This window comes from Eptatretus burgeri, chromosome 16 (assembly GCF_056783735.1).
Source record: "Eptatretus burgeri isolate ZD-2024b chromosome 16, Ebu_testis_v1, whole genome shotgun sequence".
NCBI classification, from domain to species: Eukaryota; Metazoa; Chordata; class Myxini; order Myxiniformes; family Myxinidae; genus Eptatretus; species Eptatretus burgeri.
In genome coordinates, this window is record NC_140976.1 from 52,853,073 (window position 1) to 52,866,413 (window position 13,341).

General features: G+C 48.2%; 1 protein-coding gene across 5 annotated transcripts in view; it reads right to left on the reverse strand.

Moving 5' to 3' along the window:
• Nucleotides 1-13,341, reverse strand: part of LOC147011072 (phospholipid-transporting ATPase IB-like) — a 169,486-nt gene that overhangs the window by 143,703 nt on the left and 12,442 nt on the right. The window contains exons 1-2 of one of the 5 annotated variants that reach the window (XM_085859048.1): nucleotides 7,823-8,084; nucleotides 2,144-2,280 (exon numbers count right to left, since the gene is read on the reverse strand). The exons of 1 other annotated variant lie outside the window; for it this stretch is intronic. The gene's annotated coding sequence lies outside the window, so the exon portion shown is untranslated. Of the gene's footprint in view, nucleotides 1-2,143; nucleotides 2,281-7,822; nucleotides 8,087-13,341 lie in introns of those variants that run through there. 3 more of the 5 variants (XM_085859051.1, XM_085859047.1, XM_085859050.1) reach the window with 3 other exon arrangements.

Here is a 13,341-nt window from a genome sequence, read left to right on the forward strand (position 1 = left end):
GTGATTGATGGTCTACGGTTCCTCATTTCTGCATCAAATCGGAATAATAAATTAATGGTAAGGCCTTGAACTTCGCTTCACCCAGAAGTTGTTCTGTCAGCATCACAAATGGGAAGATAAAATTTCCTCCTTGTTCCCCTGTGGATACATGCTCTCCCTGTTTTGTATGCATTGCTTGTCTGGTGAGAGATTCAATATCCTTCCCACGGCCAGACTCACTGCACCCTGATCAACTAAACTGGTGCATAAGGAAAGGAAAAGAAATAAACAATAAATTAAATTAAATGTGTAGGTCTATCTGACACCAGCGTAGGCTATAGAAGGATGGGCTAGACTCGAGGCCTCTAGGACCTAGAGGTATGCGTGCTTACCTTTGAGCTGTCTAGTCCTTGCTTGAAATCCTGACCCAGCTATAAACTGTCATCCTGGTGATTCACATGCAGGGCGAGACATCAATGTTGTTTGCCGTCCCTTGGATGGACTTTAAGCCAGAGGAGCCGGTTGCCAAGACTCGTTGTTGGTGGACGTTAATCGTTTCTCTGTGCCTTTTTGTGAAAACTAGGCGAGTTATCACTGGAATCCTGAATAAATTACAAACTCCAGCCTAAAACTGCGGGTAGCAAGTTCTTGAATGCCCCCCTTGACGTCAGGTTCCACCGCTTGCTAACTCGGAGCATGGTTGTATGATATGAGAAAAGGCTTCGACACCATTGAACATATTCTAATTCCCAGATTATTCACAAGTTAATAACAATGAGTTCCCTGAAGCCTGGTGTTGTCTCATTGGTTAGGGGTGGCTGGCTTGGGATCTTTGGGCCCTGAGTTTGAGCCCTGTTTTCCACTGGATTAACACCAGGTGGGGTTCACTCGACCCATCATCTTTCTGAGGTTGGCAAAATGAGTACCAGTGGACTGGTACAGGGGTACAGCATCAGCGGCACGGTTGAACCCCAACAAAATGAGAGCGACCTGACAGTCAAGCTGCCATATGTAAGAAGAAGAAGAAGTTACCTGGCAAGGAATTTCAACACAGGAGGAGGGGGCATTGGGACATCATTCCTCTGTACTGGTTGTCATCCTATAGTTGTTTGTGCATCCTCGATTGTTTTAAAAATTTTCGCTTCAAGCAAGGAAGCAGCATTATGCACTATGTTTTTAAAGTCTTTGGGATGACTCAACTGGGGTTTGAACCACTGACCTCCCAGACTCGGAGCAGACCCTCAACATCTATCTGCCTGATGTTCTATCGTCAGTATGTAACCCTACTACCCTCGGTCAACCCCCCTCCCCGCTCTTCCATGAGCCTCGATTATGTAGACCAAAGCAAACACCCATTATAATTTGTCACCATTCTCACTCATTAGACGTGACAATTGGGTGTGACAACCACGGTGTAAATGGCACATCTTTGATGTCGTTTCAGCGTTGACAGTGCTTCAATTTTCCAAATCATTCCACTGGTTATTTATGTCTACGAAGTGAACCTTTAAACGAGCAGGGTCCTATCATTCCTTCGGGAGGCCTGGGTCACTCGTACTTTGGGAGGTGGGAGAGGATGGAGGGGGGGATAGGTGTGCCACACCCAACTTTTCAAAAATAGGAACCCGTCTCCTGCTTCACGGAACATTTACTCAATGTATTTTCTGGACGGATTTGCACATCATCACAATCAGATGTAATGTAGCTGATTATCTAAAAGCCATAAAACAAAACATTTCCAAAAGTAAAACAGTCTAACAAAAATTACATGGTCCGAGTATGTTGTTCATCTTTCAGCTGCTCCCGTTAGGGGTCGCCACAGCGGATCATCCGTTATGATCCGCATACTGATTTGGCACAGGTTTTACGCCGGATGCCCTTCCTGACGCAACCCTGGTCGCCTCTTACGACACAGGGATAAGGATTGGGTTTCGCCATGATTCCGGGCTGCTCTACACCCTGCCCAGTGCAGAGCCCTCGTCCTCAAGCGATCCTCCAACCCAAGCCTCCGAGTAGCCGGATTACAGGCACACGCCACTACGCCCGGTACATGGTCCGAGTATGTCACTCTCAATCTAGAAGATCACAATTTTGTTTCTAATGAGACCCGACTCGCTTATGATGCTAAATGAAAGTTTGAAAGTTCACCCGAGCCACGACTTACCATTGCTGTCAGAACAGAATGCGCAGAACGACAAGCATTTGGAAAGTTCTCTCCAAGTTGTCCACAAAGCTGCAGTGATACTGAAGATGCCAGTGGCGAATCACAGCCTCAGTTGCCTTGGTGAAGATGGAGAACTCCTTGTAAGCACACACAAATATGCTGGATATTCAAGCACCGATTTATGATCCATCCATCCATTAGAACCATACTCTGTGCAGAGCATTGGTGCTGCCGAAGCAGTCTCCTTGGCAATTGGGCACAATCCTGGACGGGTCACCACTCCGCCACAGGATACCAGCATGCTGGCACTCATTTTGCCGACCTCAGAAGGATGACAAGCTGAGTCAACCCCACCTGGTATTAAATGAACAGCCAAGTGGGATTCGAACTCAGGACCCTAGGATCCCAAGCCCACAATTCTACCCATTAAGCCAACACCAGGCAATTTATGATCCTCGGTATCAATATATGCAAAAGTCGATGCACAAGAATCCACAAACACCTCCAAGCCGTTATGAAATGTTTGATATAAAACCTGAGATCCTATTGTTTGGAGACCGCGATCAGGCGGATCGGTGATAGTCAAATAGGTATCCGTCAAGAACTGATCTCTTCCAGTGAGAGCTCCCCGAGGCTGTTCCCGAGGCATACCTTATCCAATGACACTTGAATGGCTGTCAAATGTATACCCAGATTTCAGGTTCAAAACCACCGGACCAACATACCTTCTGAAATCACCCTTGCACTGACGATTTTGTCTGTGCGAATGGTATCAGTGTAGTAAACGTGGGAAAACACCCAGAAACATATTTTGGGTTCTTGAGAGTGTCCCGAAGGTGGGGCCACGGTGTGGGAGGTGAGTTGCGGAGGTCGGGGTGGGGGGGGGCGAGGGGGGGATGCCGCAGTGGACTAACTCAAAGATGCTTATGTGGATGTAAGTGTGACGTAACCCCAAAACATGATTCGAACAGAGCAACCAAACGTTATCGTTTCGCCGTTAAGAGTGTCGTTCCGTAATCTCCTCTTATTTTATTACCTCCACCACCTAAGGTGGTTGAATGTTGTGTTTTCACCTGTGTCTGTCTGTCTGTCTGTCTGTCTGTTTGTGAGCAGGATATCTCAAAATGTTATGGGCGGATTTGGATGAAACTTGGTGGATGGGTTTGGTGTGTGACAAGGACCGATTGATTGGACTTCGGTGAAGACCTGTATCCGGACATTAGAATTAAAAAAAAAAAAAAACATGAAGGTGTTCTTCCGAATTGAGAGATGGGGCCAAAAACGACACAGACTCGTATGATATTTCAAAAACTTGGTGGATCAGTTGGGTAGGTGACGAGAACAAGGCGATTGGATTTTGGTTCAGGTCCGGATCCAGATCCGGCCGATCACTGGGATACAAAGCATGAACTGTTCAGCCTGGCGGAGAGAGGTTTGCGCTCCACCGAGTGACATTCTTGTCTATCTATATTTCCACAAGAGCAAGGATCATGGAAGAGCAAGAATGTGATAAGATAATAATGTAACATGAAACAAGTTTTCTCTGATAAGAACACAACTTGAAAACGAGTTCCGTATCTTCGTGTTCAGATCGTTTTTTCCTTCTCAAGTACAGATTTGACGCTCTTCTGATTTTGCGCCTTGGTTCGGTGAATCTTGCGATGAGCCCCTGCCAATCTTCTTCTAATAAGCTTGGGTGACATCTTTCCAGATCAATTATTCAAAGGTTGATTCTTATTTACACTTTCTTGGAAGGAATTGCATCGATACGGCACTGCCAGCGATGAAACTTTCTCTCTTCTGTTTTCAATGAATCCTTCCAATTGTTTCCAGTTGATTCAACTGTGATCGTCACCGAATTTGAAGCCGTTTGTCGTTTGGGGCGGTCGGGGAAAATCCAGCTCACTTTGGTCTCATCGTGATGCCTCAACAGGTCCTTGGTCTTCCTTGATGTAAATTAATTTGATGTTCTGCCAAAGTCTCAAGCAATGATGTGATAATTTACTGAGTGAGGCATAAACTAGTCTCTGATAGACACCAAGATCTTCTTCGTGGACAGCCTTCAGCTGCTGCTTGCATCATCGGTTGAGGGTACGGCTGTGCCGCTGATGCAATGCCCCTATTACCAGTGCACCGGTACTCATTTCGCCGTCCTCGGAAGGATGACAGGCTGAGTCAATCCCACCTTGTGTAAATTCAACGGTTGACAGGGGCTCAAACTCAGCACTTTAAGATCCCAATTCAGCCACCCGAACCGCTCAGCCAACACCAGGCTTGACACCAAGACGAGCAACGGCATTGACCAACACGCGAGGATACCGCAACACTACTCTTAACGCCTCTGAGGAAGAGAACTGACTTGTTCTCACAACATCAGGCATTAAGAAAGAATGTATTCGTTTCCACTCGGGTGCTACCTTTTACCAAGATGAATCTTGAGCTGCAAATCCTCCGACCTATGGTTACGGGAACAGCCATAGGGGGTAATGGGCGTGAGATGAGCTGGTCGTTTCATTAGTAAACATGTAGTATAAGTGTTTTGTTTCTGGGTGTAATAGTAGGAAATGTGTTGAATAATTTTATAGGAGACCTCCCGAGTCCCCCTGACCACTATGTATGTGTCTCAGCCCTGCCATTCCTGCACTGTTCATTATTTATGATGTCCTCCTTTGGAATCTGTGTGTCCTTCTCACTCCTCTCTCCATATTGAGCACATTCAAGGCAGGAGAGCCGACCGAGGAGAGAGAGCTCGTCCCTCCGACGAGAACCTTCTTGAAGCTATGTCAGCTCGAAGGGGGAGAGGAGGGGGGCGACGATAAAAGGTGATGCAAGAGTGCAAAGCGCGCGTTTCTCATGCGTCTCTGAGAGAGAACCACAGGGGGGTGTCGTGACGAGAGACGCCTCTTGAGCGGTAGCTCGTGTGTGTGGCAGAGCAAGAACTACCTTATAGTTATGCTGAGAGTCCCCCAGCGTTTCGGCCCAGTTCGATTTAATATGAACGCTTCTGGCAACTCTGAGTGCTGCAAGGAAGAGAGTGGACTGTGCGGAACCAACCGTGTGTGAAGAGCCGCGGTGCCGTCGTCTTGCAGCCTGGTATCCCACGAGACAAGACTCGCCACTCCCGCCGTGATTTAACCACCATGTGCCACCATAGCACATGGACGGGTTTTCTTTATGTCTTGTCTTCCCTCTTGCTGTCTTCCTGTTGTGAGAGCATGGGCCTACGACATATAGTATTGCATATAAACTAATCGACGCGACCGAAGCAACTGTTTAGCCAGTGGAACCTTTTTATTGAAATTGTTCCTGATTGCTTCCAGAACTGTTTTGTGTACCAGAGACAGGTTAATGTGTGGCAGACATTTCCTGTTGGTCAGGGTGTTTGCAGCGAGAGCTGCTGTTGCGCTTGCTTCCCGGTACCCACTACAGTAATGCGGTCTGATATCAATATATATTATCGAGATATACCTGAAGCTCTTGTCGGCGATTTTCCCTGAGATTTGCTGTGCCGCATGATTTCCAAACACGGAAGGTGAAAAGCACAATAAAAACATTGAACCCTTAATTAATTTGATGTAAAAACATGAAATAATGGCATTTTCGGAGAGCGAGTTCTGTGCGTCACGTGACTTATGTGCGCCCCCTCATCTTGGCACATGGCAGAGCTTGAACTGTGCCTGCGAGGATGCTCTGTCGGGAATCGAACCTATTGCGTTTAACGGAATAGAAATGAATACACTGGACAAAGGAACCGCAATCTCCGTGGGACGACATGGTCGCACCAATCCTGCACGACATTAAACGAGGAAATGTGGCCATTTGGCCCATCGTTACCACGTTACACCCCGAATCAATATTCGCTACAGGTGTAAAACCCTATTTCTGATCTCCGGTGTGTTTTGGCTGGGTGTTTCTTCCCGTTGCCCATTCTTCCTCCAGGTGTCCGTCTACCCCCACTGTAAGTGTGTTCATGGGTTTACGACTTTTCTTATTGATGAATTGATCTTAGCTCGTAACAATGTTCTTTAATCCACACATTTGGAACCATTCCTTGTATTTACACAATTGTATCTTTTTAGATCCATGTGGAGGATCTCTAAGTCTTACTCACGTTGTTGTTCTTGTGGACTTTTTTGTTTCACAGCCTACAGTTTTCATCGAAACTTCCTGAAACTTGGCATATACATGTAAAAATACCTTGCGCAGACAGTAACCATCTCCGATTTTGAAAATTCCTCCTAGAAAAAAGTTATGACGTCAAAATATCTCCGCTAATGGAAATCGCCTAAAAAATTATCTCCGAAACTAGGCAAGCTTTTTGAATTCTGTTTGCGGGAATCGAACAGGGCATTTGCAGAGATTAATTACCGCACATATGATACATCAATTTTTATGACGTCATTCCCATTTTTTGACATTTTTTGTTTCACACCCCAGAGTTTTCATCGGATCTTCGTGAAACTTGCCATGTATATGCAGAAAGCCCACGCACAGGCAGTAACCATCTCCGATTTTGGAAATTCTTCCTAGAAAAAAAAGTTGACATCATAATATCGCCGCTAATGGAAATCGCCTACACCATTATCTCCGAAACTCAGCAAGCTGTTTGAATTTTGTTTGTGGGAATCAAGCCGGCAGTTAGCACAGATAATTTATCGCAAGCCTGATGCATCACACTGACGTCATATTCGTTTTTATGACGTCATCATTAAGAGGACGAGGATCTTAACTCATTTGAGTTTGTTCATTTTAGAACGTCACTTATTCTTCCGATGGAGCCACCACTGACTGAGCCATCAAGAGTACGCAGTACTTGGAGAGATCATCCACGAACGAATGGTGTTTTCATTCCCCAAACAGCGCGGATCACGTGCACGCCAAGTTGCAGGTACGACGCACGGTTAAGACAAGGTGTGCTCGCTCGTGCATCGCCAGGACCGTGAGCTCGGAGTGGAGAATCGAATGCATTCGCCCAGTGGGACGTACCTGGGGAGGCCTAGACAGTGCGCAGGTCACGTGAGCGGCAACGTGCAATCGATTGTGACGTGACGACACATACGTGAAACACCTGTACGCATCCATAGATCGAAACAACAACAACGCACAGTGTACACCTCGAGCAGACCACCTTAGGAGGTTAGTGGACGTTTGAATTGGACCAAATGGTGGCTCATCAGGGAGAAAGTTACACATTGTCACATTGAGGTTTCACGTTAAAATCCCACTTTTGGAATTTATTTATTTTTATAAAAAGCGACATACAGTGCATTTATTAATTAATTAATTTATGTCGTTTTGGCATCAGCCTCGACTCCTGTTTATCCTTAACGCCAGGTTCAGGTGTACCTCCTGGGCTGTCCCATTTTGTACGGATGGCTATATATCCAGGGGTAGGCTACACCTATCTAGGGTTAATACCTCCGTGATCCCGATCAGACCTATTGTCATCACGTTCATGCTTGAATCGATTATGTCCATTGTTATCCAAAGCCTCACCCTCCTCTTCCCCTACCCTTTCTCTTCCCGAGTCCATCCATATTTTTAGCGCAGAAAAATATTGTTTTTTTTAATCACAAACACAAAGACAAATGTCTGTGTCGGTTCACCTTGTGCCCCCTCCCCCCACCCCCCCCCCAGATCTCTCCTGATTAGGTGAACAGCAGCCGGACACTCTCTCACCTGAGAATCACTGTCCGCACCCGGTCTCCGCACCACCGTTTGGCCTTCGAGCGATGTGCTCCAAATCCACCCCGGCACGCCCCGTCTGTCTGAGCCTGTGAGCCCTTGTGCTCTCAGCCCATGTCTTCTGAGTTACAGCACCAGCTGATCGGCCCTCGCTCGCAGGACAAACATCCAATGATGTGGCCGGGCCTCCGCCTCTTCTGCTTCCCGGATGCCCCCCTACGTCCACTGCCGGCGCAATCGTCTTCCCGATCTGTTAAATTCCCCAGTACCTTATCCACGTTTTACCAACCCCACCTCTCCCTCCCTGTGCTGAGCCGCTCATTATCCCAGCCAGATACTGTATACGGCCACAACGTAAACCGACAACATGGCAAACGGTCCGTCATCCGATCATCGGAGCGGTTTGCAGGTGATGGAACCTGAAGTCCATTCAAATTGGTTCATGGAGTCATCAATCCGACCATCCAATGGGACCATTCTCTGTGCAGAGCGTTGGTGCTGCTTAAGCGGTCTCCTTGGCTATTGGACACAATCCTGGACGGGTCGCCACTCAGACACAGGATACCAGCAGGTCGTGATCCTGGCACTCATTTTTGCCGACCTTGGAAGGATGACGGGCAGAGTTAACCCCACCTGCAGATCATGATCGCACTTGAACTGGCGAAAAGCATCGTCGAAACATGGCAGGTTTGCTCAAAGAAATTTAGTTTGCAAACAACATACCCAAACGGGTACCCTCCACCACTCTTCCTCACCTCCACCCCTCACCCCTCCCTTAAGTTATCCCGAAATTAACAGAAGTATAAAACTCAGGTTGGCTTAATTATTGGTCATTTTGTCCGGTTCGATACCCCCGACAGGGTCTGATTGGTACACCCAATCAGCAGGTAGTGCTACATCTCAGAGTATGGCATCTTTTGAATGGACACATAAAGCCGGCTGTCCCATCAGCATTTAGGTTGTGGCCAATATAGATCCCAATTGTGATCTCGAGAAGGAGTCGACCATTGTGTACTGATACTCAAGATGTGCAATATGTACACAGTGGGTCAACCGGTTAGTGGTAACATCTGAACCCCTGACTTATAGTACATGGATCTTGGGTTCAAATCCCATATCCCATATGTGTTTGTCCGTTGTCTCTTCATGTCTTTGTAATTTATGTTAAAGTACAATGACGACTACTATTGTCTTTGTGCTATATGGGACTTTTGGCGAAGCTCCTCCATGAGTCTTGGATCACTGTTAGTACATAAAATAAGTTAAGCATCGTCCATCGTCGTGTAAAGTCCTGCCTTGGCACACCTGAGCTCCCCTTCATCTACAAGGCTTTCATCCGCAGTTTGATGGAGTACAGCTCTCCCCTCTGGGCTGGCGCTCCTGCCTCACATCTTGCTCAGCTTGATGCCGTGGAAACCAAAGCCTTCAAGAACATTGAAATCTGTCGCGATGAAGCAGTGAGTCCTGTGCTTTTTTTACTTCGAAAAAGGTTGTAGGAAGAGGTGTGAAAGAGGAGGTAGAAAGGAGAAGGTAGTCGGTGGTCTTGCTGTCTTTTACCTCTTCCTTTTTGGTATTGCACCCTCTGCTCTTTCCATGTTTTGTCCCCTGCCCCCACCCCCCAAGCTCCTGCAGGGCGCACATGGTCCATCATCAACCCCCTTCTAGTGAAACGATCTAAATCCAGAATCACTACTCACCTCCACTCATTTGTTCGTCTTTTTTTCCCACCTGTGCAACCAACTTCCACATCCTCTTCAATCTCGTTCTTCCCTCCAGGTCTTCAAGACAACTATTCACCACTATCTCAGATCATCCCCCATCCCAAACCATGATCTTTTATACCCACATTAACTACTTCTTTCCAAACCATCTTCCTGCAGGTTCTACCCTCATTAACCCTATACATTCAAACCCTCTTCCTCTTGCAGGTTACTGTGTTTTCTCCCACCTCCTCCTCTCTTCTCTTTTTCCTCTTCGTTCAATTTTTACATTCACCTCCGAAGGTGGACGGAGGTTGTGTTTCACCCATCTCTGTCTGTGAGCAGAACATCTCAGAAAGGGGTGGACGGATTCGGACCAAACCCGGTGGACAAGTTGGGTGTGTGACAAGGACCAATCAATTTGATTTTGGTGAAGATCCAGATCTGGATACGAATATATATATATATTTTTTTTTTTTCAGTGATTCTTCACCATTTAGAGGGTCAGGTCAGGTATGGGAGCATGTGCCAGAACAGCGCTTCGCTGCATCCACTTTCCGCCGGTACTCCAGGGGCCTCTGTCTGGCCATCCCCCAGGCAGATGCCAGGCCCATCCCCATCTCCTTGAGATGATGGTCAACCTGCTGCAACCAAGAGGCACGTGGTCGCGCCACTGGCCTCCACCACTCATGAGACTCCCTCGCTGAGAGAATCTGGGTGAGCAGGATCAGCGTCAGGAAAACGAGCCACATGTCCATACAGCCGCAACTGATGCTCACGGACCATGCAGGTAACAAATCTCATCCGAGTCTCTCTCAGCAACTGCTCGTTGGACACAAAATCCGACCAGCGATAGCCAAGGATTCTCCGAAGAGACCTGGTACCAAAGGAATTAAGTCTCCATCTCAGATCCTTGGTGAGAGTCCAAGTCTCGCATCCATAGAGCAAGATAGGAAGTACCAAGGACCTGAAGACTCGGACTTTTGTCCTCCCGCACAGGTACCGGCAGCGCCACACCCCATGATCCAGTGAATCCATGACTCCCCAGGCCCGACCCAGATGTCTATTGACCTCTGACTCACAGCCAGCAAAGACATGAATATCACTGCCAAGGTAAGTGAATCTCTCCACGACCTCAACATCCTCACCACAAACAGACACAGACAGGACAGCAGCATCCAAGATGTCACCGAAAGCCTGGATCTTAGTTTTAACCCAAGAAACCCGTAATCCCAGCGGCTCCGACTCCTCATTCAGTACCTCGAGGGCCCCCAAAGGGATATCTAAAGTCTCTGCAAAGATGACTGCATCATCTGCAAAATCAAGGTCCGAGATCTTGACATTCCCAAACGATGCACCGCAGCTAGATCTCTCCGAAATTGTCCCGAAAATCCAGTCCATACAAGTGCTGAAAAGTGTGGGGGCAAGTACACATCCCTGATGAACTCCAGTAACAACTGGAAATAAGTCAGAGATGGTACCACCACACTTCACAGCACTCTCAGTACCAGAGTAGAGTTTAGACATCAGATCGATCAGTTTTGGTGGCACCCCACGAAGACCAAGAATCCTCCAGAGGACATCCCGATTCACTGAATCGAACCCTTTACAGAGATCAACATAGGCTGCCAGCAGCCCATGCCGAAACTCTCCTCTGCGTTCGGTGAGGACACGAAGGGCAAGGATACGGTCAATCATTAACCTCTTTGGTGTAAAGCCTGACTGCTCTGGACGCTGGCGCTCAAGCAGATGTTGGCGAACCCTATCAAGAATTATCTGAGCAAAGACCTTGCCCGGCACTGAGAGCAGCGTCACCCCTCGGTAGTTGTTGCAGTCGTGGCGATCACCCTTCCTTTTCCAGAGAGGAACAACAAGGCCCCTCTTCCAGTCAGTTGGGATGATGCCTGTGTTCCAGGCAGAGCACAAAACTGCATGCAACGACACGAGTGCAGCATTTCCACCAGCCTTGAGAAGTTCGGCATGGATGCCACAGATCCCTGGAGCTTTTCCCCATTTCAAGTGGTTCACCGCAGCCCGTGTTTCCACAAGCAAAGGTGGACCACAGTTGATTCGAGGGTCAGCAACAGGGATTGTAACACCCTTGACGTCCAACTCGACAACTGGGGGATCAGCCTGGTACAACCGCTCAAAGTAACCGGCCCAGCGGGCCTTCACTTCAGACTCCTCTGTCAAGAGCCTACCACTCTCTGCTCGAACTGCAGTGCTCCGAGGGATGGGCTTGGAAGAACGCAATGCGCAAATTCCCCTGTAAGCAGGACGAGAATCACCTGTCCACAGGTGATGCTCTACCCCCTCACAGATTCCTCGCACATAGGCCTCCTTGTCCACCCTCAGTGCACGTACAGTTTTATGCCTCAGCTCCCTGAGCAGCTCAGCTCTGCCATTCAGCCTGGCCCTGTGACTCTGGTCAATGGTATCCAGTGTCCCTTGAGAGAAAAATTCTTCTTTGCCCTGCGGTGAGTTCCAAGACATCCACCGGCAACATCAAGGACGGTGGTCTTGAAGGCGCTCCACAACTCTTCAGGACCCCCCAAAGCACCCAGACCCCCCAAGTGTCCACTCAGTCTTTTCGAAAACTCCTCAGCTACTCTCTCATCCCTGAGCTTGCCAATACCCAGCCTAGGCTGGGATGGTACCATTCTCCAGGATTTAAGGTGCAGCTTTAGAATTGCTACAACAAGCTGGTGGTCAGTAATGAGGAACTCAGCACTCCGGTAGACCCTGCAGTTCTGGATCATCCTCCAGCGACCATCAATGAAGGCATGGTCAATCTCCTTTGCTGCACCGCCAGCGTTGGAATACCAAGTCCAGCGATGAGCTTGTGGGCGCTGAAACCATGAACCAGCCACCCTAAGTCCATGACTTCTTGCAAAGTCAAGGAACTTAGTGCTATTCTGGTTCATAGTTCCTGACCCATGGGGACCAACACACACCTCATAACCATCCCTATCAGTTCCAGTCGATGCATTGAAATCCCCCAAGACTAGAAGTGTATCTCGTCTGGGGCACTGATCAACCACAGACTCGAGCGTGGCGTAGAAAGCATCCTTCATGGTGAGATCACTCGCCTCAGTCGGAGCATAAACAGAGACCAGGGAAATGACACCTGAGGAGTGACGACTCCTTAATCTCATAATACGCTCGTTGACCGGTGTTACCTCAATTATCACTGGACACAGCTACAGCAACTCCTTGGGTATGGTAACCATCAGAGCGACCAGACCAATAGTACGTGTAACCACCCACCATTATCTCGCCGCAATCCGGTCTCCGAACCTCAGAGAGAGCTGCAATCCCAATGTCCAAATGCTTGAGATCAGATGATAACAGAGACAGGTGATCATCCTCTCTTTGGGATCGGACATTCCAGGCACCTACCCGAAGGGACCGCCTCAGGTTAACCCAAGGAGACCGCCGTCTGGTGGACGACACCTCAGCACCACTCCGACACACTTTCCCGCAATCTGACCCAGGGATGTTACCCGTGGTTTCCCTCCTATCAAAGATTGGGGGTCCCGATGGCTTTGCCCCAATCCCGTCATCCGGTGAGCTGCCCTGCGAAGGGAAGCTGCACAGGAGGTACTCCCACGGAGTGGGTTTTCAGATTTTTTTGTGTTTTTGTGTTTTGCGGAATGAAGGGTTTTACGGTGGCCGGAGTGCAAATCCTGCCACCAACCTCCTAATAAAAAGTAACCCAACTGCAGGAGGACGTCCGCAGACACAGTTGGGCACTAGATATGGATGGCCGTTGGCTCACAAGGAGCTCCTCCGCCCTTTGACAGGTTTTGTTTT